The sequence below is a fragment of the Ranitomeya variabilis genome, chromosome 7 (assembly GCF_051348905.1).
Source record: "Ranitomeya variabilis isolate aRanVar5 chromosome 7, aRanVar5.hap1, whole genome shotgun sequence".
In the NCBI taxonomy this organism is placed as follows: domain Eukaryota; kingdom Metazoa; phylum Chordata; class Amphibia; order Anura; family Dendrobatidae; genus Ranitomeya; species Ranitomeya variabilis.
In genome coordinates, this window is record NC_135238.1 from 187,560,848 (window position 1) to 187,587,666 (window position 26,819).

General features: G+C 44.7%; 1 pseudogene; it reads right to left on the bottom strand.

The window, feature by feature from the left end:
- Window positions 1-205: 205 nt before the first annotated feature.
- LOC143786286 (formimidoyltransferase-cyclodeaminase-like) lies at window positions 206-26,819 on the bottom strand (annotated as a pseudogene).

Consider the following 26,819-nt stretch of genomic DNA (forward strand, 5'->3'; position numbering starts at 1 on the left):
ATGACTTTACGGACACACTGTATTATGCTCAACTGCGGGGCAGTCCGGTGTCACTGGTCTTCGTCTAGCTCCTGTGCAGTCGTACTTCTCTGCCCTGACAAGGGCTGAGTAAAGTACTGAAGTGCGCATGCAGCGGGGGGGTTCTTTGACCTTACCCGGCTGCAAATTCTGAATATGTGCACATACTTTAAAGCTTATGAATTTTTTTAATATTCTTAAGGCCAATTACAACCCATGTTTATAATTTAATATCTTATGTTTACTTAATTCCAGTGTAATATTTCCAAACTTCTCAAAATCTGAATCTCTCGAAAGATTAAGACCAGTATAAACCACCACATGCAGTCCGTAAAAAAAAATAAAAAATAAAAAATAAAAAAACCCCACAAGAATATTTCTATGAATTGAATTTCTGTTGCACTAAAAAGTACAAAAACTCAGAACAGTCAAGAGTGACAGCAAATAAATGTTTATTTAGTTAAATTTCACTCTCGCCCCTCACAAAGCAGCAGCACAGATTCAGTAGACTTCTTTGCCTCATCCAACAGCTGGAAAATCTTCTTCTGAGTCTAAGGGAAATAAACAAAAAAAATATATATCTGGGTATCAGTTTCTGTAGACAAGTGCATACAAAAATACCACTTAGGTGGGAATTCATCAAGAGTCCGGTTTTGTATGCCTGCGTTAGTAACTTTAGAGCATCTTTGGGCGCCACAAACTGAAATTGTCACCAAGCACAAGCTAAAATAGATTTCTGCCAATTTCTGAAATAAATTATAAGGAATTGTTCAGGGTTGTGCAATTATCTGCAACTTTTATGCCAGGAAACGAATGTAATTACCTTGATGTGTTCCCTACATCGTATGCACCTGAGGGAACATTCTTGAGACGTTACTGTTATTCCATATTGAGGTTCAAAACTCTTTGCTGATCAATTTCAAAGGTTTACTGCCAATTATTTTACATAGTAAGATATCTTTGCAACATTTTACACCATTAAGGGGGTTGTCCAGTCTATATAGGAGCACAAGTTAGTACACTAAGTCCTCTGCTCTAATTAGATATATACCTGTGATGATTGCCCTTACACCAAGGCATTAGTGACTGTCACAGCTGCTGTGAATTGCCAGCAAAAAGCTGAAAGAAACTAGTAGCAACTAATCTGCACAAATGATGTGTACTAGTGTAATGCGTGTTTTGTCACCAACTGAAAATGTATTATACCAAAACCAAACCGGTAAAAACAGACCCACACCGGGTCATACAGTACATATAATAGTCAGCTACAGCCAGGTTATGTACACACATCCATCCATCTATAGTAGTGCAAGACAATTCACTCAATGTCTATAGAGCCAAAAAGGGTGTAATTCCGATTTACATAAAACTAAAAGGATTTATAAGCACCGCTTAAGAGGCAATGGTATATTCTCTGTGTATAAATATGTTATAACCTGTTTGGCAACATAGATCATGCATAAATGGTGTCCAAGTAACTAGATTTGGACTTCTGCCACTCATGAGCCAAACATGTAAGCAAGCCTGCTGTAACCAGTCCTTATTTATGTTGTCACCGAGTGTAACTAGAACCAATATATAGGTCCGATTACTACCTCAAGGTGCAAAATAGTGGTCAGTGCTGCATATCCTCAGTAGGCCGGAAAGTCCAGGAATCAGTCGCAGAAAACTACACTCACTGGCCACTTTATTAGGTACACCTGTCCAACTTCTTGTTAACACTTAATTTCTAATCAGCCAATCACATGGCGGCAACTCAGTGCATTTAGGCATGTAGACATGGTCAAGACAATCTCCTGCAGTTCAAACCGAGCATCAGTATGGGGAAGAAAGGTGATTTGAGTGCCTTTGAATGTGGCATGGTTGTTGGTGCCAGAAGGGCTGGTCTGAGTATTTCAGAAACTGCTGATCTACTGGGATTTTCACGCACAACCATCTCTAGGGTTTACAGAGAATGGTCCGAAAAAGAAAAAAAATCCAGTGAGCGGCAGTTCTGTGGGCGGAAATGCCTTGTTGATGCCAGAGGTCAGAGGAGAATGGGCAGACTGGTTCGAGCTGATAGAAAGGCAACAGTGACTCAAATCGCCACCCGTTACAACCAAGGTAGGCCTAAGAGCATCTCTGAACGCACAGTGCGTCGAACTTTGAGGCAGATGGGCTACAGCAGCAGAAGACCACACCGGGTACCACTCCTTTCAGCTAAGAACAGGAAACTGAGGCTACAATTTGCACAAGCTCATCGAAATTGGACAGTAGAAGATTGGAAAAACGTTGCTTGGTCTGATGAGTCTCGATTTCTGCTGCGACATTCGGATGGTAGGGTCAGAATTTGGCGTAAACAACATGAAATCTTTGGGATGTGGTGGAACGGGAGATTCGCATCAGGGATGTGCAGCCGACAAATCTGCGGCAACTGTGTGATGCCATCATGTCAATATGGACCAAAATCTCTGAGGAATGCTTCCAGCACCTTGTTGAATCTATGCCACGAAGAATTGAAGTTCTGAAGGCAAAAGGGGGTCCAACCCGTTACTAGCATGGTGTACCTAATAAAGTGGCCAGTGAGTGTAAATTCAGGAGTCCCTGCCAGTGACCCACCCGATGTGGTGAAGAGCTGTTTATGAGAGCAGTCGGCGTGCGACGTCACGGTGTTGCTCGTGTACGGAGACCTGGAGGGGCCATACTATCCCTTATCTATCAAGCTGTGCCCTATAGGAACTAATCACACCACCAACCGTGGTTATTGCCTCCTGCAGCTTTTAAACATGTTCCTTTGATGTTTGGACAAGTTACTCTGTTGTCCAGTTTATGTGGCTCCGATCTCCTCTCTTATGGAAAAGCTATATTAACAAGCAGACAGCACTTCATTGAGACTGCATAAAGCTACGATTCTGAAAATGGCAATTAATGGAGGAACATGCAACCACACCGGCCCATCAGCCTTATTCAGCAGGTCTTTCTCTGCTCAAAAGGTCCCACGTCCTAATTCTTCCTCTACTGGCACCCAAGATCTATGGCTCGGAACCACCCACTAGTCCCACAAACTTAGCCCTGTTTAGGTCAGTTACTTTCAGCGTTTAGCAAGCTCCGGGTTTCTTGTGACAAGTCGTTCTGTCCAGAGACCTCTTAAAGGTGGGAGGCCATGGTCTCATCTTCGGTCAGCTGTAGGCTGCACTACTCCCTAGTTCCTTAGTCTCCTTTTGGTAGTTTGTTGTGAAATTGGATTCTGGGCTCCCCCGGTGGCCACTGGTGGAATTGAACTAGTGTGCATCATCCCCTCTGTTCACCTGTTCCTATCAGGATGTGGGAGTCGCTATTTAACCTTGCTCCTCTGTTAGTTCCATGCCGGTCAACAATGTAATCAGAAGCCTTTCTGTGCATGTTCCTGCTTCTAGACAACTCCCAGCTAAGTTGGACTTTAGTCCTTGTTTGTTTTTGCATTTTGTTCCAGTTCACAGCTGTTGTTTCGTTTCTGTGTCTGGAAAGCTCTTGTGAACTGAAATTGCCACTCTGGTGTTATGAGTTAATACTAGAGTCTTAAAGTAATTTCAGGATGGTGTTTTGATAGGGTTTTCAGCTGACCATGAAAGTTCCTTTTCTGTCTTCCTGCTATTTAGTAAGCGGACCTCGATTTTGCTAAACCTATTTTCATACTACGTTTGTCATCTTCATCTAATATCACCGCCAATATATGTGGGGGCCTCTGTCTGCCTTTTGGGGAAATTTCTCTAGTGGTGAGCCAGGACTGTATTTTCCTCTGCTAGGATTAGTTAGTCCTCCGGCTGGCGCTGGGCGTCTAGGGATAAAACGTAGGCACGCCACCCGGCTACTGTTAGTTGTGCGGCAGGTTTAGTTCATGGTCAGTTTTAGATTCCATCTTCCAAGAGCTAGCTCTTTATATATGCTGGGCTATGTTCTCTTGCCATTGAGAATCATGACAGTTTGACCGGCCCAAAAAGGGTTAAATTAATTGGCAGAGAAAGGAGAGAAAGAAGAAGTCTGCTGAAATTTTTTTTTTTTCTCTTTTTCTCCAGTTCAGAGTGTGCTCATAATTGAATCACTTGCTAGTCTGCCTATATTGCAGCCTTTCTCTCTCTCTCTCCTTCTAATCCTTGAATGGCTCTGTGTTCACCTGTTTGAAATGGATCCGCAGAGTTTAGCTACAGGCTTGAATAACCTCGCCACGAAGGTTCAAAATTTACAAGATTTTGTTGTTCATGTTCCTATGTCTGAACCTAGAATTCCTTTGCCTGAATTTTTCTCGGGGAATAGATTGTGCTTCCAAAATTTCAAAAATAATTGCAAATTGTTTTTGTCCCTGAAATCTCGCTCTGCTGGAGATCCTGCACAGCAGGTCAGGATTGTAATTTCCTTGCTCCGGGGCGACCCTCAGGATTGGGCTTTTGCATTGGCTCCAGGGGATCCTGCGTTGCTCAATGTGGATGCGTTTTTTCTGGCTTTGGGGTTGCTTTATGAGGAACCTCATTTAGAGCTTCAGGCGGAAAAAGCCTTGATGTCCCTATCTCAGGGGCAAGATGAAGCTGAAATATACTGCCAAAAATTCCGTAAATGGTCTGTGCTTACTCAGTGGAATGAGTGCGCCCTGGCGGCGAATTTCAGAGAGGGTCTCTCTGATGCCATTAAGGATGTTATGGTGGGGTTCCCTGTGCCTGCGGGTCTGAATGAGTCCATGACAATGGCTATTCAGATCGATAGGCGTTTGCGGGAGCGCAAACCTGTGCACCATTTGGCGGTGTCTACTGAGAAGACGCCAGAGAATATGCAATGTGATAGAATTCTGTCCAGAAGCGAACGGCAGAATTTTAGACGAAAAAATGGGTTGTGCTTCTATTGTGGTGATTCAACTCATGTTATATCAGCATGCTCTAAGCGTACTAAGAAGCTTGACAAGTCTGTTTCAATTAGCACTTTGCAGTCTAAGTTTATTCTATCTGTGACCCTGATTTGTTCTTTGTCATCTATTACTGCGGACGCCTATGTCGACTCTGGCGCCGCTTTGAGTCTTATGGATTGGTCCTTTGCCAAACGCTGTGGGTATGATTTAGAGCCTCTGGAAGCTCCTATACCTCTGAAGGGGATAGACTCCACCCCATTGGCTAGTAATAAGCCACAATACTGGACACAAGTAACTATGCGTATTAATCCGGATCACCAAGAGATTATTCGCTTTCTTGTGCTGTATAATCTACATGATGTTTTGGTGCTCGGATTGCCATGGCTGCAATCTCATAACCCAGTCCTCGACTGGAAAGCTATGTCTGTGTTAAGCTGGGGATGTAAGGGGACTCATGGGGACGTACCTTTGGTTTCCATTTCATCATCTATTCCCTCTGAGATTCCTGAATTCTTGTCTGACTATCGTGACGTTTTTGAAGAACCCAAGCTTGGTTCACTACCTCCGCACCGGGAGTGCGATTGTGCCATAGATTTGATTCCGGGTAGTAAATACCCGAAGGGTCGTTTATTTAATCTATCTGTGCCTGAACATGCTGCTATGCGAGAATATATAAAGGAGTCCTTGGAAAAGGGACATATTCGTCCTTCGTCATCTCCCTTAGGAGCCGGTTTTTTCTTTGTGTCTAAGAAAGATGGCTCTTTGAGGCCGTGTATTGATTATCGGCTTTTGAATAAAATCACGGTTAAATATCAATATCCGTTGCCACTGCTGACTGATTTGTTTGCTCGTATAAAGGGGGCCAAGTGGTTCTCTAAGATTGATCTCCGTGGGGCGTATAATTTGGTGCGAATTAAGCAGGGGGATGAGTGGAAAACCGCATTTAATACGCCCGAGGGCCACTTTGAGTATTTGGTGATGCCTTTTGGTCTTTCAAATGCCCCTTCAGTCTTTCAGTCCTTTATGCATGACATTTTCCGCGATTATTTGGATAAATTTATGATTGTGTATCTGGATGATATTCTGATTTTTTCGGATGACTGGGACTCTCATGTCCAGCAGGTCAGGAGGGTTTTTCAGGTTTTGCGGTCTAATTCCTTGTGTGTGAAGGGTTCTAAGTGCGTTTTTGGGGTTCAGAAGATTTCCTTCTTGGGATACATTTTTTCCCCCTCTTCCATCGAGATGGATCCTGTCAAGGTTCAGGCTATTTGTGATTGGACGCAACCTTCTTCTCTTAAGAGTCTTCAAAAATTTTTGGGCTTTGCTAACTTTTATCGTCGATTTATTGCTGGTTTTTCTGATGTGGTTAAACCATTGACTGATTTGACTAAGAAGGGTGCTGATGTTGCTGATTGGTCCCCTGCTGCTGTGGAAGCCTTTCAGGAGCTTAAGCGCCGCTTTTCTTCCGCCCCTGTGTTGCGTCAGCCTGATGTTGCTCTTCCTTTTCAGGTTGAGGTCGACGCTTCTGAAATCGGAGATGGGGCGGTGTTGTCGCAGAGAAGTGCCGACTGCTCCGTGATGAGACCTTGTGCCTTTTTTTCTCGTAAATTTTCGCCCGCCGAGCGGAATTATGATATTGGGAATCGGGAGCTTTTGGCCATGAAGTGGGCTTTTGAGGAGTGGCGTCATTGGCTTGAGGGGGCTAGACATCAGGTGGTGGTATTGACCGACCACAAAAATTTAATTTATCTTGAGTCCGCCAGGCGCCTGAATCCTAGACAGGCGCGCTGGTCGTTGTTTTTCTCTCGGTTTGATTTTGTGGTGTCATACCTACCGGGTTCTAAGAATGTTAAGGCGGATGCCCTTTCTAGGAGTTTTGAGCCTGACTCCCCTGGTAATTCTGAACCTACAGGTATCCTTAAGGATGGAGTGATATTGTCTGCCGTTTCTCCAGACCTGCGGCGGGCCTTGCAGGAGTTTCAGGCGGATAGACCTGATCATTGCCCACCTGGTAGACTGTTTGTTCCTGATGATTGGACCAGTAAAGTCATCTCTGAGGTTCATTCTTCTGCGTTGGCAGGTCATCCTGGAATCTTTGGTACCAGGGATTTGGTGGCAAGGTCCTTCTGGTGGCCTTCCCTGTCACGAGATGTGCGAGGCTTTGTGCAGTCTTGTGACGTTTGTGCTCGGGCCAAGCCTTGTTGTTCTCGGGCTAGTGGATTGTTGTTGCCCTTGCCTATCCCGAAGAGGCCTTGGACGCACATCTCGATGGATTTTATTTCGGATCTTCCTGTTTCTCAGAAGATGTCTGTCATCTGGGTGGTGTGTGACCGTTTCTCTAAGATGGTCCATTTGGTTCCCTTGCCTAAGTTGCCTTCCTCTTCCGAGTTGGTTCCTCTATTTTTTCAAAATGTGGTTCGTTTGCATGGTATTCCGGAAAATATCGTTTCTGACAGAGGAACCCAATTCGTGTCTAGATTTTGGCGGGCTTTCTGTGCTAGGATGGGCATAGATTTGTGTCATGTTCTCAATGGCAAGAGAACATAGCATATATAGGAACTAGCTCTTGGAAGATGGAAACTGAACTGACCATGAACTAAACCTACCGCACAACTAGCAGTGGCCGGGTAGCATTCCTACTTTTTATCCCTAGATGCCCAGCGCCAGCCGGAGGACTAAATAATGCTAGCAGAGGAAAATATTAGTCCTAGCTCACCTCTAGAGAAATACCCCGAAAGGAGACAGAGGCCCCCCACATGTATTGGCGGTGATTTAAGATGAAATAACAAACGCAGCATGAAAATAGGTTTAGCAAATTTGAGGTCCACTTACTAGATAGCAGAAGATAGAAAGGACACTTTCATGGTCAGCTGAAAACCCTATCAAAACACCATCCAGAAATTACTTTAAGACTCTGGCATTAACTCATAATACCAGAGTGGCAATTCCTGATCACAAGAGCTTTCCAGACACAGTAACGAAACAACAGCTGTGAACTGGAACAAAAATGCAAAAACAAACATGGACAAAAGTCCAACTTATCTAGTTGTTGTCTAGGAGCAGGAACATGCACAGAGATGCTTCTGATAACATTGTTGACCGGCAAGCAACTAACAGAGAAGCAAGGTTATATAGCGACTCCCACATCTTGATGGGAACAGGTGAACAGAGAAGATGATGACACAAGTTCAATTCCACCAGTGGCCACCGGGGGAGCCCAGAATCCAAATTCACAACAGTACCCCCCCCTCAAGGAGGGGGCACCGAACCCTCACCAGAACTACCAGGGCGATCAGGATGGGCCCTATGAAAGGCACGAACCAGATCGGAGGCATGAACATCAGAGGCAGTCACCCAAGAATTATCCTCCTGGCCGTATCCCTTCCACTTGACCAGATACTGGAGTCTCCGTCTGGAAACACGGGAGTCCAAGATTTTCTCCACAACGTACTCCAACTCACCCTCAACCAACACCGGAGCAGGAGGCTCAACGGAAGGCACAACCGGTACCTCATACCTGCGCAATAATGACCGATGAAAAACGTTATGAATAGAAAAGGATGCAGGGAGGTCCAAACGGAAGGAAACAGGGTTAAGAATCTCCAATATCTTGTACGGGCCGATGAACCGAGGCTTAAACTTAGGAGAAGAGACCCTCATAGGGACAAAACGAGAAGACAACCACACCAAATCCCCAACACAAAGCCGAGGACCAACACGACGGCGGCGGTTGGCAAAAAGCTGAGTCTTCTCCTGGGACAACTTCAAATTGTCCACCACCTGCCCCCAAATCTGATGCAATCTCTCCACCACAGCATCTACTCCAGGACAATCCGAAGATTCCACCTGACCGGAGGAAAATCGAGGATGAAACCCCGAATTACAGAAAAACGGGGACACCAAGGTGGCAGAGCTGGCCCGATTATTGAGGGCGAACTCAGCCAATGGCAAAAAAGCAACCCAATCATCCTGGTCAGCAGACACAAAACACCTCAGATATGTCTCCAGGGTCTGATTAGTCCGCTCGGTCTGGCCATTAGTCTGAGGATGGAAAGCAGACGAAAAAGATAAATCTATGCCCATCCTAGCACAGAATGCTCGCCAAAATCTAGACACAAATTGGGTTCCTCTGTCAGAAACGATATTCTCAGGAATACCATGCAAACGAACAACATTTTGAAAAAACAGAGGAACCAACTCGGAAGAAGAAGGCAACTTGGGCAGGGGAACCAAATGGACCATCTTAGAAAAACGGTCACACACCACTCAGATGACAGACATCTTCTGAGAAACAGGCAGATCCGAAATAAAATCCATCGAGATGTGCGTCCAAGGCCTCTTAGGAATAGGCAAGGGCAACAATAATCCACTAGCCCGAGAACAACAAGGCTTGGCCCGAGCACAAACGTCACAAGACTGCACAAAGCCTCGCACATTTCGTGACAGGGAAGGCCACCAGAAGGACCTTGCCACCAAATCCCTGGTACCAAAAATTCCAGGATGACCTGCCAACGCAGAAGAATGAACCTCAGAGATGACTTTACTGGTCCAATCATCAGGAACAAACAGTCTATCAGGTGGGCAACGATCCGGTCTATCCGCCTGAAACTCCTGCAAGGCCCGCCGCAGGTCTGGAGAAACGGCTGACAATATCACTCCATCCTTAAGGATACCTGTGGGCTCAGAGTTACCAGGCGAGTCAGGCTCAAAACTCCTAGAAAGGGCATCCGCCTTAATATTCTTAGAACCCGGTAGGTATGACACCACAAAATTAAACCGGGAGAAAAACAATGACCAGCGCGCCTGTCTAGGATTCAGGCGCCTGGCGGTCTCAAGATAAATCAAATTTTTGTGGTCAGTCAATACCACCACCTGATGTCTGGCCCCCTCAAGCCAGTGGCGCCACTCCTCAAAAGCCCACTTCATGGCCAAAAGCTCCCGATTCCCAACATCATAATTCCGCTCAGCGGGCGAAAATTTACGGGAAAAGAAGGCACAAGGCCTCATCACGGAGCAGTCGGAACTTTTCTGCGACAACACTGCCCCAGCTCCGATCTCAGAAGCGTCGACCTCAACCTGAAAAGGAAGAGCAACATCAGGCTGACGCAACACAGGGGCAGAAGAAAAACGGCGCTTAAGCTCCCGAAAGGCCTCCACAGCATCAGGGGACCAATCAGCAACATCAGCACCCTTCTTAGTCAAATCGGTCAATGGCTTAACAACATCCGAAAAACCAGCAATAAATCGACGATAAAAGTTAGCAAAGCCCAAAAATTTCTGAAGACTCTTAAGAGAAGAGGGCTGCGTCCAATCACAAATAGCTTGAACCTTGACAGGATCCATTTCAATGGAAGAGGGAGAAAAAATATATCCCAAAAAGGAAATCCTCTGTACCCCAAAAACGCACTTAGAACCCTTCACACACAAAGAATTAGACCGCAAAACCTGAAAAACCCTCCTGACTTGCTGGACATGAGAGTCCCAGTCATCCGAAAAAATCAGAATATCATCCAGATACACAATCATAAATTTATCCAAATAATCGCGGAAAATGTCATGCATAAAGGACTGGAAGACTGAAGGGGCATTTGAAAGACCAAAAGGCATCACCAAATACTCAAAGTGGCCCTCGGGCGTATTAAATGCGGTTTTCCACTCATCCCCCTGCCTGATTCGCACCAAATTATACGCCCCACGGAGATCAATCTTAGAGAACCACTTGGCCCCCTTTATGCGAGCAAACAAATCAGTCAGCAACGGCAATGGGTATTGATATTTAACCGTGATTTTATTCAAAAGCCGATAATCAATACATGGTCTCAAAGAGCCGTCTTTTTTTGACACAAAGAAAAAACCGGCTCCTAAGGGAGATGACGATGGCCGAATATGTCCCTTTTCCAAGGACTCCTTTATATATTCTCGCATAGCAGCATGCTCAGGCACAGACAGATTAAATAAACGACCCTTTGGGTATTTACTACCCGGGATTAAATCTATGGCACAATCGCACTCTCGGTGCGGAGGTAGCGAACCAAGCTTGGGTTCTTCAAAGACATCACGAAATTCAGACAAGAATTCAGGAATCTCAGAGGGAATAGATGATGAAATGGAAACCAAAGGTACATCCCCATGAGTCCCCTTACATCCCCAGCTCAACACAGACATAGCTCTCCAGTCGAGGACTGGGTTGTGAGATTGCAGCCATGGCAATCCTAGCACCAAAACATCATGTAGATTATACAGCACCAGAAAGCGAATAGTCTCCTGGTGATCCGGATTAATACGCATAGTTACTTGTGTCCAGTATTGTGGTTTATTACTAGCCAATGGGGTGGAGTCAATCCCCTTCAGAGGAATAGGAGTCTCCAAAGGCTCTAAATCATACCCACAGCGTTTGGCAAAGGACCAATCCATAAGACTCAAAGCGGCGCCAGAGTCGATATAGGCGTCCGTGGTAATGGATGACAAAGAGCAAATCAGGGTCACAGATAGAATGAACTTAGACTGTAAAGTGCCAATGGAAACAGACTTATCAAGCTTCTTAGTGCGCTTAGAGCATGCTGATATAACATGAGTAGAATCACCACAATAGAAACACAACCCATTTTTCCGTCTAAAATTCTGCCGCTCGCTTCTGGACAGAATTCTATCACACTGCATACTTTCTGGCGTCTTCTCAGTGGACACCGCCAAATGGTGCACTGGTTTGCGCTCCCGCAGACGCCTATCGATCTGAATAGCCATTGTCATGGACTCATTCAGACCCGTAGGCACAGGGAACCCCACCATAACATCCTTAATGGCATCAGAGAGACCCTCTCTGAAAGTCGCCGCCAGGGCGCACTCATTCCACTGAGTAAGCACAGACCATTTACGGAATCTTTGGCAGTAAATTTCAGCTTCATCTTGCCCCTGACATAGGGACATCAAGGTTTTTTCTGCCTGAAGCTCCAAATGAGGTTCCTCATAAATCAACCCCAAGGCCAGAAAAAACACTTCCACATTGAGCAACGCAGGATCCCCTGGTGTCAATGAAAAAGCCCACTCTTGAGGGTCGCCCCGGAGCAAGGAAATCACAATCCTGACCTGCTGTGCAGGATCTCCGGCAGAGCGAGACTTCAGGGACAAAAATAATTTGCAATTATTTCTAAAATTCTGAAAACCAGATCTATTCCCCGAGAAAAATTCCGGCAAAGGAACTCTCGGTTCAGATATAGGTGCATGAACAACAAAATCTTGCAAATTTTGTACCTTCGTGGCAAGATTATTCAAACCTGCAGTTACACTCTGAAGATCCATTATAAACAGGTGAACACAGAGCCATTCAAAGATTAGAAGGAGAGAAAGAAAAAAAAAAGGCTGCAGCATAGACAGACTGGCAAGTGGTCCAATTAAGAGCACACTCAAAACTAGAGGGAAAAAAAAAAAAAAAAAAATTCTCAGCAGACTTCTTATTTCTCTCCTTTCTCAGCCAAGGATTTTAACCCTTTAGTGGGCCGGTCAAACTGTCATGTTCTCAATGGCAAGAGAACATAGCATATATAGGAACTAGCTCTTGGAAGATGGAAACTGAACTGACCATGAACTAAACCTACCGCACAACTAGCAGTGGCCGGGTAGCATTCCTACTTTTTATCCCTAGATGCCCAGCGCCAGCCGGAGGACTAAATAATGCTAGCAGAGGAAAATATTAGTCCTAGCTCACCTCTAGAGAAATACCCCGAAAGGAGACAGAGGCCCCCCACATGTATTGGCGGTGATTTAAGATGAAATAACAAACGCAGCATGAAAATAGGTTTAGCAAATTTGAGGTCCACTTACTAGATAGCAGAAGACAGAAAGGACACTTTCATGGTCAGCTGAAAACCCTATCAAAACACCATCCAGAAATTACTTTAAGACTCTGGCATTAACTCATAATACCAGAGTGGCAATTCCTGATCACAAGAGCTTTCCAGACACAGTAACGAAACAACAGCTGTGAACTGGAACAAAAATGCAAAAACAAACATGGACAAAAGTCCAACTTATCTAGTTGTTGTCTAGGAGCAGGAACATGCACAGAGATGCTTCTGATAACATTGTTGACCGGCAAGCAACTAACAGAGAAGCAAGGTTATATAGCGACTCCCACATCTTGATGGGAACAGGTGAACAGAGAAGATGATGACACAAGTTCAATTCCACCAGTGGCCACCGGGGGAGCCCAGAATCCAAATTCACAACAGATTTGTCTTTTTCGTCTGCTTTCCATCCTCAGACTAATGGCCAGACCGAGCGGACTAATCAGACCTTGGAGACATATTTGAGGTGTTTTGTGTCCGCAGATCAGGATGATTGGGTTGCTTTTTTCCATTAGCGGAGTTCGCCCTCAATAATCGGGCCAGCTCTGCCACCTTGGTGTCTCCGTTTTTCTGTAATTCGGGGTTTCATCCTCGATTTTCTTGCGGTCAGGTGGAATCTTCGGATTGTCCTGGAGTGGATGCTGTGGTGGATAGGTTGCATCAGATCTGGGGGCAGGTAGTGGATAATTTGAAGCTGTCCCAGGAGAAGACTCAGCTTTTTGCCAACCGCCGTCGTCGTGTTGGTCCTCGGCTTTGTGTTGGGGACTTGGTGTGGTTGTCTTCTCGTTTTGTCCCTATGAGGGTTTCTTCTCCCAAGTTTAAGCCTCGGTTCATCGGCCCGTACAAGATATTGGAGATTCTTAACCCTGTGTCCTTCCGTTTGGACCTCCCTGCATCTTTTTCTATTCATAATGTTTTTCATCGGTCATTATTGCGCAGGTATGAGGTACCCGTTGTGCCTTCCGTTGAGCCTCCTGCTCCGGTGTTGGTTGAGGGCGAGTTGGAGTACGTTGTGGAAAAGATCTTGGACTCCCGTGTTTCCAGACGGAAACTCCAGTATCTGGTCAAATGGAAGGGATACGGTCAGGAGGATAATTCTTGGGTGACTGCCTCTGATGTTCATGCCTCCGATCTGGTCCGTGCCTTTCATAGGGCTCATCCTGATCTCCCTGGTGGTTCTGGTGAGGGTTCGGTGCCCCCTCCTTGAGGGGGGGGTACTGTTGTGAAATTGGATTCTGGGCTCCCCCGGTGGCCACTGGTGGAATTGAACTAGTGTGCATCATCCCCTCTGTTCACCTGTTCCTATCAGGATGTGGGAGTCGCTATTTAACCTTGCTCCTCTGTTAGTTCCATGCCGGTCAACAATGTAATCAGAAGCCTTTCTGTGCATGTTCCTGCTTCTAGACAACTCCCAGCTAAGTTGGACTTTAGTCCTTGTTTGTTTTTGCATTTTGTTCCAGTTCACAGCTGTTGTTTCGTTTCTGTGTCTGGAAAGCTCTTGTGAACTGAAATTGCCACTCTGGTGTTATGAGTTAATACTAGAGTCTTAAAGTAATTTCAGGATGGTGTTTTGATAGGGTTTTCAGCTGACCATGAAAGTTCCTTTTCTGTCTTCCTGCTATTTAGTAAGCGGACCTCGATTTTGCTAAACCTATTTTCATACTACGTTTGTCATCTTCATCTAATATCACCGCCAATATATGTGGGGGCCTCTGTCTGCCTTTTGGGGAAATTTCTCTAGAGGTGAGCCAGGACTGCATTTTCCTCTGCTAGGATTAGTTAGTCCTCCGGCTGGCGCTGGGCGTCTAGGGATAAAACGTAGGCACGCCACCCGGCTACTGTTAGTTGTGCGGCAGGTTTAGTTCATGGTCAGTTTTAGATTCCATCTTCCAAGAGCTAGCTCTTTATATATGCTGGGCTATGTTCTCTTGCCATTGAGAATCATGACAGTAGTTCACCCAACAGCAGCACTGCTCACAGCCATACACTATACAGACACCGCGATTGGCGTCTTCAGGGTTATGAACCCGACAGTCCAGTCCACACCCCTTACATTGGTATACTGTATGTAGCTTTTGGTTGTCTTGTATACTGCACGCATTTTTCATTAGCTTTTGAGTCATCTGAACTATTCCACCAAGCCATTTTCTATGAATCCATACATTATCGCATCTTTCAATTTTGTAAACTAAATATTACACTAACGGGCAATACTTCACAAAAAAGTAATAATGAGATCCAGTAATACACAGGAGTACCACAAAATTATGCCCAAACACATCTGGTGAAAGAAAGTGAATAATCCTTTAATGTATTACCTGACTATTAAATTCATCATCCTTGATTTCACGGAGGTTTATGAGAACATTGAAATAAGCTCCAAAGACTCCGGTCTCTAAAGCTTTAGCTGCCACCTAATTAAAAAAGAATAAATCCAGTCACATCTACCAAAATAAGATGAAAGTGCAATAAAATAAAAAGCACACAAAAAAAAAACCCACACCACACACCACAGATAAGATTGAGGTCCTTGTTGTTAAATATCCAGATTATGAGTCAGAGGCACAGAAGCCGGATATGAATACTTGAAGCCCATATAAAATGTTGGCTAGAAAAGGTCTCTCCTGCACTAGTCTTATCCTCCAAATGGCTTCTTTATTTAGTTTAAGGTTTACCACTATCCAAAATGAAAATCAAGTAACAAAGAGCTGCCGATTAGGACATATATATATATATATATATATATATATACGTATATATATATATATATATATATATATATATATATATATACACTCACCGGCCACTTTATTAGGTACACCATGCTAGTAACGGGTTGGACCCCCTTTTGCCTTCAGAACTGCCTCAATTCTTCGTGGCATAGATCAGAGGTCCCCAACCGCCGGTCCGCGGACCAGGACCGGGCCGTTGGGGTTTTTCAGCCGGTCCGCGGCGCCCCTGTTCAGGGGTCACGTGGGACCGCTCATTAGAGAAATGAATAGGCTGCTCCACCTCCCATAGGGGCGGAGCCGCATAATTCATTTCTCTAATGAGCGGTGCCGGTGACCGCTGACAGAGGAAGAGGCTGCGGCACCGAAGACCAGCTGTCCGGGGGAAGGAGCGGGACGCCGGGAGCAGGTAAGTATTACATAGTCACCTGTCCTCGTTCCACACGCCGGGCGCTGTCTCCATCTTCCCGGCGTCTCTCCGCTCTGACTGTTCAGGCAGAGGGCGCGATGACGCATATAGTGTGCGCGCTGCCCTCTGCCTGATCAGTCAGTGCAGAGAGACGCCGGGAAGATGGCGCCGAGGAGCTGCAAGCAAGACAGGTGAGTATGTGTTTTATTATTTTTATTGCAGCAGCAGCAGCACAGCTATGGGGCAATCATGGACGGTGCAGAGCACTGTATGGCACAGCTATGGGGCAATAATGGACGGTGCAGAGCACTATATGGCACAGCTATGGGGCAATAATGGTGCAGAGCACTGTATGGTACAGCTATGGGGCAATGGTGCAGAGCACTATATGGCACAGCTATGGGGCAATAATGGTGCAGAGCACTATATGGCACAGCTATGGGGCAATAATGGTGCAGAGCACTGTATGGCACAGCTATGGGGCAATAATGGTGCAGAGCACTATATGGCACAGCTATGGGGCAATAATGGTGCAGAGCACTATATGGCACAGCTATGGGGCAATTATGAACGGTGCAGAGCACTATATGGCACAGCTATGGGGCAATAATGGTGCAGAGCACTGTATGGCACAGCTATGGGGCAATAATAAACGGTGCAGAGCACTATATGGCACAGCTATGGGGCAATAATGGTGCAGAGCACTATATGGCACAGCTATGGGGCAATAATGGTGCAGAGCACTATATGGCACAGCTATGGGGCAATTATGAACGGTGCAGAGCACTATATGGCACAGCTATGGGGCAATTATGAACGGTGCAGAGCACTGTATGGCACAGCTATGGGGCAATAATGGTGCAGAGCACCAGGGAAACAAGCATGGTGCTCCCACTCATTCTGAACCTATGGTAAGTTGAATCACATTCTCATTATAAATGTCATAATTATATGATAAGTATGCACTAAGCTCCATCCCTCCATAACCCCACCCCCATATGACCAAAGCCCCGCCCCTGCCCCACCCCCACCGGGCCATGGAAAACTGGTCTTGCTTAAAGCCGGTCCCTGGTGCAAAAAAGGTTGGGGACCTCTGGCATAGATTCAACAAGGTGCTGGAAGCATTCCTCAGAGATTTTGGTCCATATTGACATGATGGCATCACACAGTTGCCGCAGATTTGTCGGCTGCACATCCCAAAGATGCTCCATACAAGGCAGGATGGATCCATGCTTTCATGTTGTTTACGCCAAATTCTGACCCTACCATCCGAATGTCGCAGCAGAAATCGAGACTCATCAGACCAAGCAACGTTTTTCCAATCTTCTACTGTCCAATTTCGATGAGCTTGTACAAATTGTAGCCTCAGTTTCCTGTTCTTAGCTGAAAGGAGTGGTACCCGGTGTGGTCTTCTGCTGCTGTAGCCCATCTGCCTCAAAGTTCGACGCACTGTGCGTTCAGAGATGCTCTTAGGCCTACCTTGGTTGTAACGGGTGGCGATTTGAGTCACTGTTGCCTTTCTATCAGCTCGAACCAGTCTGCCCATTCTCCTCTGACCTCTGGCATCAACAAGGCATTTCCGCCCACAGAACTGCCGCTCACTGGATTTTTTTTCTTTTTCGGACCATTCTCTGTAAACCCTAGAGATGGTTGTGCGTGAAAATCCCAGTAGATCAGCAGTTTCTGAAATACTCAGACCAGCCCTTCTGGCACCAACAACCATGCCACGTTCAAAGGCACTCAAATCACCTTTCTTCCCCATACTGATGCTCGGTTTGAACTGCAGGAGATTGTCTTGACCATGTCTACATGCCTAAATGCACTGAGTTGCCGCCATGTGATTGGCTGATTAGAAATTAAGTGTTAACAAGAAGTTGGACAGGTGTACCTAATAAAGTGGCCGGTGAGTGTATATACACGGTTGTTCAATCTGGGGCTAAACAAGTATAATGTAAATGGGATAAGTGATAAATACAATGGATTCATTTAGCACTTATCCCATTTACATTATACTTGCCTGCCATCTAGTGGCTCTTTTTACAAATTACATCTTGGGTAAGATTTCTAAGTCCTATTACAGTTGGGATTCCTTCTATTCTATTTTATTCCCTTGAGCTGATTGTTAGTAACTTCAATTGAATCGATGCCTGTTGTAAGGTGATTATTGGTGATTTTCTTGGTCTGTGTTCACTCTTGGATAATGGATTAAAAAGGGGAAACTAGGAGACACTGTGACGTCCGCCCCCTCCTAAGCATGTCCATATAACCCCTCCAGGAGGACACCTTCCATAGGCAGACATATCATAAACTTATTTTCTCGGGTCACACCCTGACTCTTTTGGAGGTCCCATTTTTTCCTCACCTCCCTGTCTTTTTACTATAAAATATTTTGTTTTAAGTATTATGCTAATAGAGGAAAAAAGTTTGCATTCACTACTTCTTGCGTCATTTCATACCTTAATAGGTAAACTTATATAATTATGTACAATTGAAGTGCTATTGCCAATTGAATTTTGGATCATGGATTAACCTTTTATTTCCCAGCCTTGAAGAACAGGCCATGAAAACTGAAATTTCTGCAAGTAAATATCCAAAAATGCACCCTAGATGCAGTTAGGTCCAAAATATGAAAATAATCTAATACAAACGCATAACCCCCTAAGAATGGACCCAATACAGGAGGTATTGGGTCTCAAAAGTGTTAAAAAAAAAAAATTATATACACACTTTATGCACCCCCAGTTATTAACCCTTTACTATACTGTGCGGTCAGTACACAGACCGGTTTTGTGCTACAGTAGTAATCATTTATACTCACTTCTGTTGTTGTTCTTCAGTGTCTTTGGGAAGCTTTAGTGCAGCCTGCAGAGGGGGACACCAAGGGGGAAAGTGGAAATTAGGTAGTAATAGACGAGAAGAAAATAAAAGACGTAATGGAGTTGGGTATTGGAGGGTAAAACAGAGCTAAAGTCAAAATCTAGTTAAAAATAAAATTACCATATAGCTTCCAAATGCATTGGAGTCCGAGTCTACGAGAGCCAGCAACTGACCGACTGCATGATGAAAAGAGGGAATCAACTCCCTCATCGCTCCATCCAAAGATTCAAATTGACGTTTTCCGTAAGTCATCTGCCCCACCATACATCCTAGTACTGCTCCCTAAAATGAGAATGTGACCCAAACTGCAATATTACAATTATCCAGCAAACAAGAATCCAATTTCATTTAAAAAAAAAAGAAAAAAAAGAAGTGGTCTCCTTTCAAAATTATTATGCAACTTACCTGCTAGTTAAATGCCTCTATTGTGTAAAAGTAATTGCCACAGAGGTGCAAACCACTGAGAAGACGTGTCAGATTCATTATGTGACGTATGCCACTTAAAGAATTTGGCGCATTGTACTACAGCAAGCTCTTAATTAAGACCAAATCGCCAAGATTCATCCAATGTTGTAGATTTATTTATTTAATACACTTGTGTGAACTTGCCCTTAGATGGACACCAACTTGGTTTATACCTTCACTACCACATACAGCTAAAATATAGGTGTATTTCTAACCCACAAAGATGACAGTGGTATAGGTCCATCTATGTGCCAAGTCTATAGTATGCTAGAAGTAAGGGTATAAGCAAAATGAAGTGTTAAGTAATCATGGAGAGTAAGATTATCAGTGTTCGAAATAATAAAAACACACACAACAGATTAATTACAATTCAGAATGTTGTGAAGCGACACGCATCAATGGATTTTGCCTTGGAATATTGGTTCATTGAGTGGTACAGGGAACAAAGTACCATGGTGAATCCAGATAGATAACCCATCTTTGTATTTTGTGCTCTTTAAGGAATTAATACTAGACAGATTCACTAAAAAAAAAAAAATTTTTAAGGAAGGCGGTTTCCCAGTTGATGCTTTACATGCCATCTACACTGGTTAGCAGTAGTGGAGCATGTCAGCATAGCTCCATCAACTGTATAGTGGCTACTGCACATCTCCCCCTGGATTAAGAATGGGGTCATGCAGTGCACAGCGACGGCCACTACACCATTGATGGAACCGAGCTATTCAGCCACACTACTGCCAACATCCGGCTGTCACTGGGACCTAGAAAAGCTGAACAGTGGGGGTGCAGCCCATCACCGATCTGATATTGATGACTTATCCAGGAGGGCCACGTTCACCATTTTACATCCGGATTTGTAAACCAAAATCAGGAGTGGAACAATCAGAGAAAAGTAGAATATAAACAAGTCACCTCTTCTGTATTTATCACCCATTGACCAGATACTGAACATGGCCTTAGGATAGGTCATCAATATAAAAAGTGGTGGAGTAACCTTTTAAAAAAAGTTTTGTAAAATTGGAATTTATGTTTGTTGTATTTTGAAAGATTGAATACAAATGTAATCTAATTAAAGAAAAAAGTTTGTTAAGTGCCAAACATACACAAAATGAAGCAAAAAAATTTATTTTGGTCACCTGATTGTGCGTCGCTTTAGTCCTACACAATAATTGCATAGAAACACATTGTGTCATCTAAAATGTTCCTACCCCTGCTCCCTGCTCTTACCATAGCCGACACGGCAGCAGACACAGAGCCACCTCCGGGGGTGGCCGTCCGCGCCCCCACACTCTGCACAAACCCTTTCAACGTCTGTGTGATAAGTGATCCAGACACGTCGTCTTGAATAAGATACCTACGATACATAATGTGCATTCATTATCAATTACAGCTAAGAACTTTGGGGTAGAATCGGCAGAATACCGGTCGGTAGGAGGGAAGGTTCAACTTACTCTATAATTCTTTTCTGAGGTTCAAAAGGAGCCAATGAATCAAGTCCAAGTCTGTTAATAACCTTGACAAGAAGGAAAAGTATAAAACAGTTCAGTATATAATACAAATCTGTTGGGTTCTCATCCTAAATAATATTCAATATAGTTTAAAGGGAATCTGTCAACAGGTATTCACTACCCCATCTGAGAGCATGATGTAGGGAAAGAGACCCTGATTCCAGCAGTCACTTTACGGAGTGCAGCCGTTGTGATATAAATTTTATACGTACCTCCACTGATTAGCAGCTGTATGTATGTACAGCATATCGAAACTACAACACATCTTAGTAAGCCACACACTGAAATCAGTGTCTCAGCCCCTTCCTGCTGACAGATCTAAAATTATGCATAAATCAAGATTTTGTTGAACAAAATTTGTGAGTAGCACATTGTATAATCTGCCCTAGAAAAGCCACAATATGGGAATGGTAATCTGTCGGAACAGGAGCTTATGAATAACTGGTCTTACATTGAAGGAAGGCGAAGATTACCAGTCGAATTTTGTGTTCTTCCAATATAAACAAGTTTTCTTCTTTGATATAATATTCTGCAGAAGTTATCAAGGCTTGAAGAGGCACTAAACCCACCAACTGCGAGCCGAGAATCGGAAGACTCAACTCCTAAAACAAGACAAAGTAGTTTAGCTAAACCAAAAAAGTAACCTACACGGCTAACAGGCACAAAAATGAAACTCAGGCACCTTGGCATCTTTGTGCGTTTCTTCATACACCTCGTGAAGAGGAGTCATTTCATAATCTAATATGTTTACAGACACTTGAGCCAGATTCTCCTCTTGCAGGTACCAGCCAATCGCCTGCACTTTTTTGAGACGTCCAGGCTGAAATAAAAGGGGGAAAAAAAAAGGCATTGGAAAAGCTTTGCAATGTGCAAGTCAAGAAGAAGAGCTTTTTTTGAAAGTGCTCTGATCATGACAAGTATTCAAGTAACCACCAGTAATAACAATCAAGTGGCAGTGTCAATGAAGAACATTTTAGCTGCAGGTCTCAGGAAATCTGGCACTAGATTTAGGCAGCCCGATTTGAGAGACTCCGACGTTAGCATTCTGTCACCTGTAATCAAGAACATACTGCAGCAGCTACAGAAGAAGAGTACTACAAAGACATCCTACTAGGTGAGAGACCATCAGGGTTTCTCGCACTATAGGTTAACCTGTAGTGCAAACCTGACTACAGAGTCTCCAAAATTGAAGTCAATGTGAATAAGTATGCAGAAGTACATGCAAGACCAACATCTGGGGTCAGAATATGGGCAGAGTGGTCTCCTGAGCTAGACTCAACAGCCTCATATACGAGTGGTCAGGAAATCCACGGCTGGTCCCGATATCACCATCAGAGATCACAAAATGGTCATATAATTAACATGTTGCATCTCATTACCAAAGCTGGGCCCTCTATTCAGAATGCAAACAATTCCATTGGATTTAGTCATACTTTACCGCGTATAGAACATTTCTGCTCACCTGACCTTTCCCGCGACCACCTTCTCTGATGTTAAGCGCTATACGATGAGCAAGCTCCTTTGTCGTTAGTAGGTTTATATTGTACGCTATGAGAAATTTCCGGGCTCCTGTCACAGTTGCCCCCCAACTTGGAACAAAAACTGGCTCCCCATAATCTGGTTTCCATTCTGTATTTTGCAACTAGAGGAGAAAAAAAAAAAAGAAAAAAGAAGTTAAAGTAAAGTAAACTCGAGATCAGTCTGGATTACATAAAAGATCACCAATGGCAGCACATTGTTCTGTGTAAACAGGACCTGCGTTCCCTAAAATATTGGCAGCCTGTGCACACAATCATCCATTAGTGAGCGTTCTGTGCGCATCTGAATTGAGGTTGGTCACTGTTGCTTTTTAAAAATGCCAAAGACAAGATTTTGTTATTCACACAACCTGTAAATCAACATAATGTACAGTGAGACCCATATTCTAGCGCTATATCACTTACTGAGCTGATAGCTGTAGTTTTGAAAAAAAAACAAAACGCTATTTTATCAGCAGGAGATTATCACAAGAGGACTTGTAAACCTGCTGCCAGGTAGTCCTCCATGTTCATGAGCTCTGTATAACCCCACCACTATGCAAAGTGTACACAGAAAGGAAGCTGCCAATCAGTGGTGTAAATGAGGTTATACAGAGCTCACGAATATGGAGGACTACCTGGCAGCAGGTTTACTAGTCCTCTTGTGATAAAATCACTATTTTATCAGCAGGAGATTATCAAATCTACAGCAAGCAGCCCAGTAAGTGACATCACTGGAATCAGAGGTGACAAAAATCTGATGGCAAATCACCTATTATCGTAAAGGCCCCCATTAAAATTGACCCGCAATTGAAGATACAACAAGACTGATAAAACTTTGGTCATGACTTATTGTAGTGAACATATCTAAAATAACTTCCTATTGTACATATACAGCTACCTACACAAATGATAAATATGCTACATGGTAAAGAGAAAGAAAATTAAAGATTTGTAGCCATATAATATACCTTGGTGGGAAGAGCTTCATACTCTCCAGCTCTCACAGCGGGGAGAGTCCTTCGATTCTTAGTGCGTGCAGCCTCTGCATAAAGATACACTAAAATAAAAAGGAGAAAAAAAAAAAAGTTTGATAGTTTAGTAGACAAGTGCACTGAAATTACTCATTAATATACTGTAGCAACAGGCTGTAGACATGGGGGAAGAAATACAAAAACATCTGAGAGAAGTTTGGAAAAAAACTGGGGAGAACATATAAAACACATACTGATCGGGATTGTGGGCCCCAATGGGGACAGGGATAATGTCTGCAAATGTAAAGGGAGATGGAATTTATGAAGCTGAGCTAAGATCAGTATATTAGAATTTATTGCTGAAACCAAATATTCCATTAACATTCTCTTGCAAGTTACAGTATTTTTATTTTTTTTTGTTTAATTATAAGACGCACTTTTTTTCCCCAAAATTTTTTTGGGGAAAATGGGGGTGCGTCGTATGATCACAATATACTTACAAATCCTGTGGCGGTGGCAGCGGTCCCGATGCAGCCTCCCTTCCAAGGCTGGTGCGGCTGGGGTCTGTGGTGTGGTGGGCTGTGCAGTGCTCCAGGGCAGTGGCAGCGGCTCTCTGCTCCTTGGGGGGCTCCGCTGGCATTTCGTCAAAGCCCAGAGGCCCCCGGAAGATGGCCGCCAAGCCGGAGCACACTCAGATTCAAATTTTGGCAACGAGATCTCGTCCCGAGATCTGAATCTGAGCGTGCGCCGGCCATGTTCCCGGAGGCCACTACAACATGACATTAATGGATGAGCGGGGGCCTCCGGGCTTTGACAAAATGCCGGCGGAGCACAGAGAGCCACAGCCCCTGAGCACACAGCCACCACCCCTGACGCACAGAACCAGCCTGGGATTTCCCGGAGGCCACCGCACCAGCCTGGACCACCGAATGACCCCTGTGAACACTCCCCCCATTCCCCCACCTGTGCCCATCCCCTCACTGGTAAGCTACATTCAGACTGTAAGACGGACCCCCATTTGACACATTTCCCCCCCCCTCCCCCATTTTCCTTCTGAAAATTTGGGGTGCGTCTTATGGTCCTGTGCATCTTATAGTCTGAAAAAATACGGTAACCATTTCCTACTAAAATGTCTTCACTAGTCCCTAGATGCCGTCACATGTAACCCACACATGCTCTTATCCGGAACGTCTCCAGTTTCCCCTTCTTTGAATTATACGATTTGCCATTCTTACCCCTCTAATAGTCATCAGCTCCCGTCTCCCAACAGGATTCTACTATGGCTCAATGGTCGCCTCAACTGCTGGGCTTGCCACTCTTGGCTGAAATTCAATTATCCATTTCCTATCTACATTTGGAGTGCCCACCAGGGCCGTGGGGTACTCGGGCCGGGTTGGACAGTTCGTCGGGGGTTGTTGTCACAGTAGCAGTGACCCGGTCCATGGCCCTGGGCGTCCAATAAAATGGGAATGAAGGGGGAATAAAGTTTATAGGATATTAGTTTGTGACGCCACCCGTGGTGTTCAGCAATAAAGAAATGGCCGATGCTGCAGTTCAGGTCCACTGGGGGCAGTTGGTGACGCCTCAGAGATGTTCCAGCTCTCCACGGGTAGAGCTAGGCCCCAGGGCAGTTAAAGTCAATGATAGTGAATGTTGTAATGCAGGGCAGGTGACGTAGTAAATAATTCTGAGGACACAGCAGGGTGGAGTCTTCACAGTTCTTAGGTATAGTCCCCAGGAGGGTGCTGTGTCCTCCGAGTCCGTGATCCAGCCAGCTCTCAGGTAATTTGGGGTTCACTTTCCCTGAGACTCCCTTTCTTATGCTCCTTCCCTGGCTGTCTCTTTGAGCTGTCTTCGCCCTCCTGCCCTGCGCCTCATACAGTGTTCCAAGCCAGCTTCGGATCTTGTCGGCGACATTCTCCTGGTCCCCTTGATCCTATATGGCTGCCTTTTCAGTGAATGTGTGTGGATGTGGCTGGCACATACAGATACCACAGCCTCTGGCTTGCTAGCCGAGTCTTGTAGTTCCTCCACTAGTCTGGGGGCTGGTCCCCCCACTGCGATCTGGTCCTTCCACCCGACTACGGTCAGCATGGATTCGGGCACCCAGGGTAGATTCCTCACTTCCCTGTCCACTAGGACCCCTTCCTTCCTTCTCTCAGTAGCTTCTCGCTCCACGTCTGCTCTCCTCCACTCATTACTGACACACTCCACCTTCTAACTCTCTCTCCACCCACACCCTCTACCTAGTTCACCCTCCAGCCTGAGATGGGGCCCTCCCTCAATAGGGTCCACACCTATCCCCTGGCCGGGAGTGGTGTTGGATGCTAGTGTGGGTCTCGGGTAGTGCCCCCTCCTTACCCGAGAGCAGAGTACCACACCTCTGGCTGAGGTGCAGTACCTCTGTGGTGACTGGACCTTCAGGGGCACCACACATTTTCTTTGTTGAGAACATATTTCTGCTGGTAAAATCTGGGTTATACCTGGCAAATAATCATGGTAATACATGGGTCCGAGAGTAATTTTTCTCCTTTTTAAAAAGATCAAAATTTTGGTTGACCAATTTTGCGATGTTAAGTTGGAGGAGAAGGTATTGGTATTGGTTGAAAGACTGACGAGAAGCAAATGAGGATGGCGCCTTAAAAGGTCACCTGAATCTATTAGAGATTTTGTTTATAAAACTCCACATCGTGGAAGAATTTGCCCCACTCCATCCACTTCACTAAACTTTGTATGATTTATTTATAGGAATCAAAAGTTTGCACCGAAATAAGGGCTATAAACGCACATTTCTTACCTGGGACATGCAGCTCATTCGCTAGTCTTTCAGCAAAGTGGTTGCGCAGGAAACACATTCAGCCATGGTCACATTTCGGACAGGAATAAATGGACACACATCCAGAGCGCCCATACGAGGATGCTCCCCTGGAGAGCAATGACATAAGTGTGGAATATGCAGTTATGTATACATTAATTAGCAGATTTGTAGGATGGTAGTTGAGCGAACATGCTGAGATAAGGCGTTATCTGAGCATGCTCGTGGGCCAACAGAACGACTTCGGTGTGGTCTAAAAATCTTTTATAGTGCTTTGGGAAGTTACATTTCTTCACCCAGAGGATAATTTGGTTTTCCGTGGTCTAAAAAAAAAAAAAGGGGGTTCTTGTCCCCGTGGCTGCACGTCTCACGGCTGTTCGACAGACACAGCACATGCAAGGATTACCGGTTTATTAGCACATCACTAACAAATACCATAATGAATCAGGGATGGAAAATGTGTCTAAACATCCTCCAAGAGAAACTTCTCTCAATAATCCAGGAGCAACTTGGTGAAGAGCAATGTTTTCTTCCAGCATGATGAAGCATCATGTTACAAGGCAAAGATGACAGAGTGGCTCAGTGAGCAAAGATAGATATATCTATCTTTATAAAAAAAAAAAAAAAAGTCTATGGGCAGGAAACTCCCCAGATCTCAATTCAATTGAGAATCAGTGGTCAAGCCTCAAAAACAGAAGAAGTCTATAATGCTCTCCTGCTATATTTCAGACTGTGCAGCATTTCCAGAGATGACAGGTTAATATGAGAGGAGCAGACACTTACCTTTGTGTTTGCTCATATCGATCAT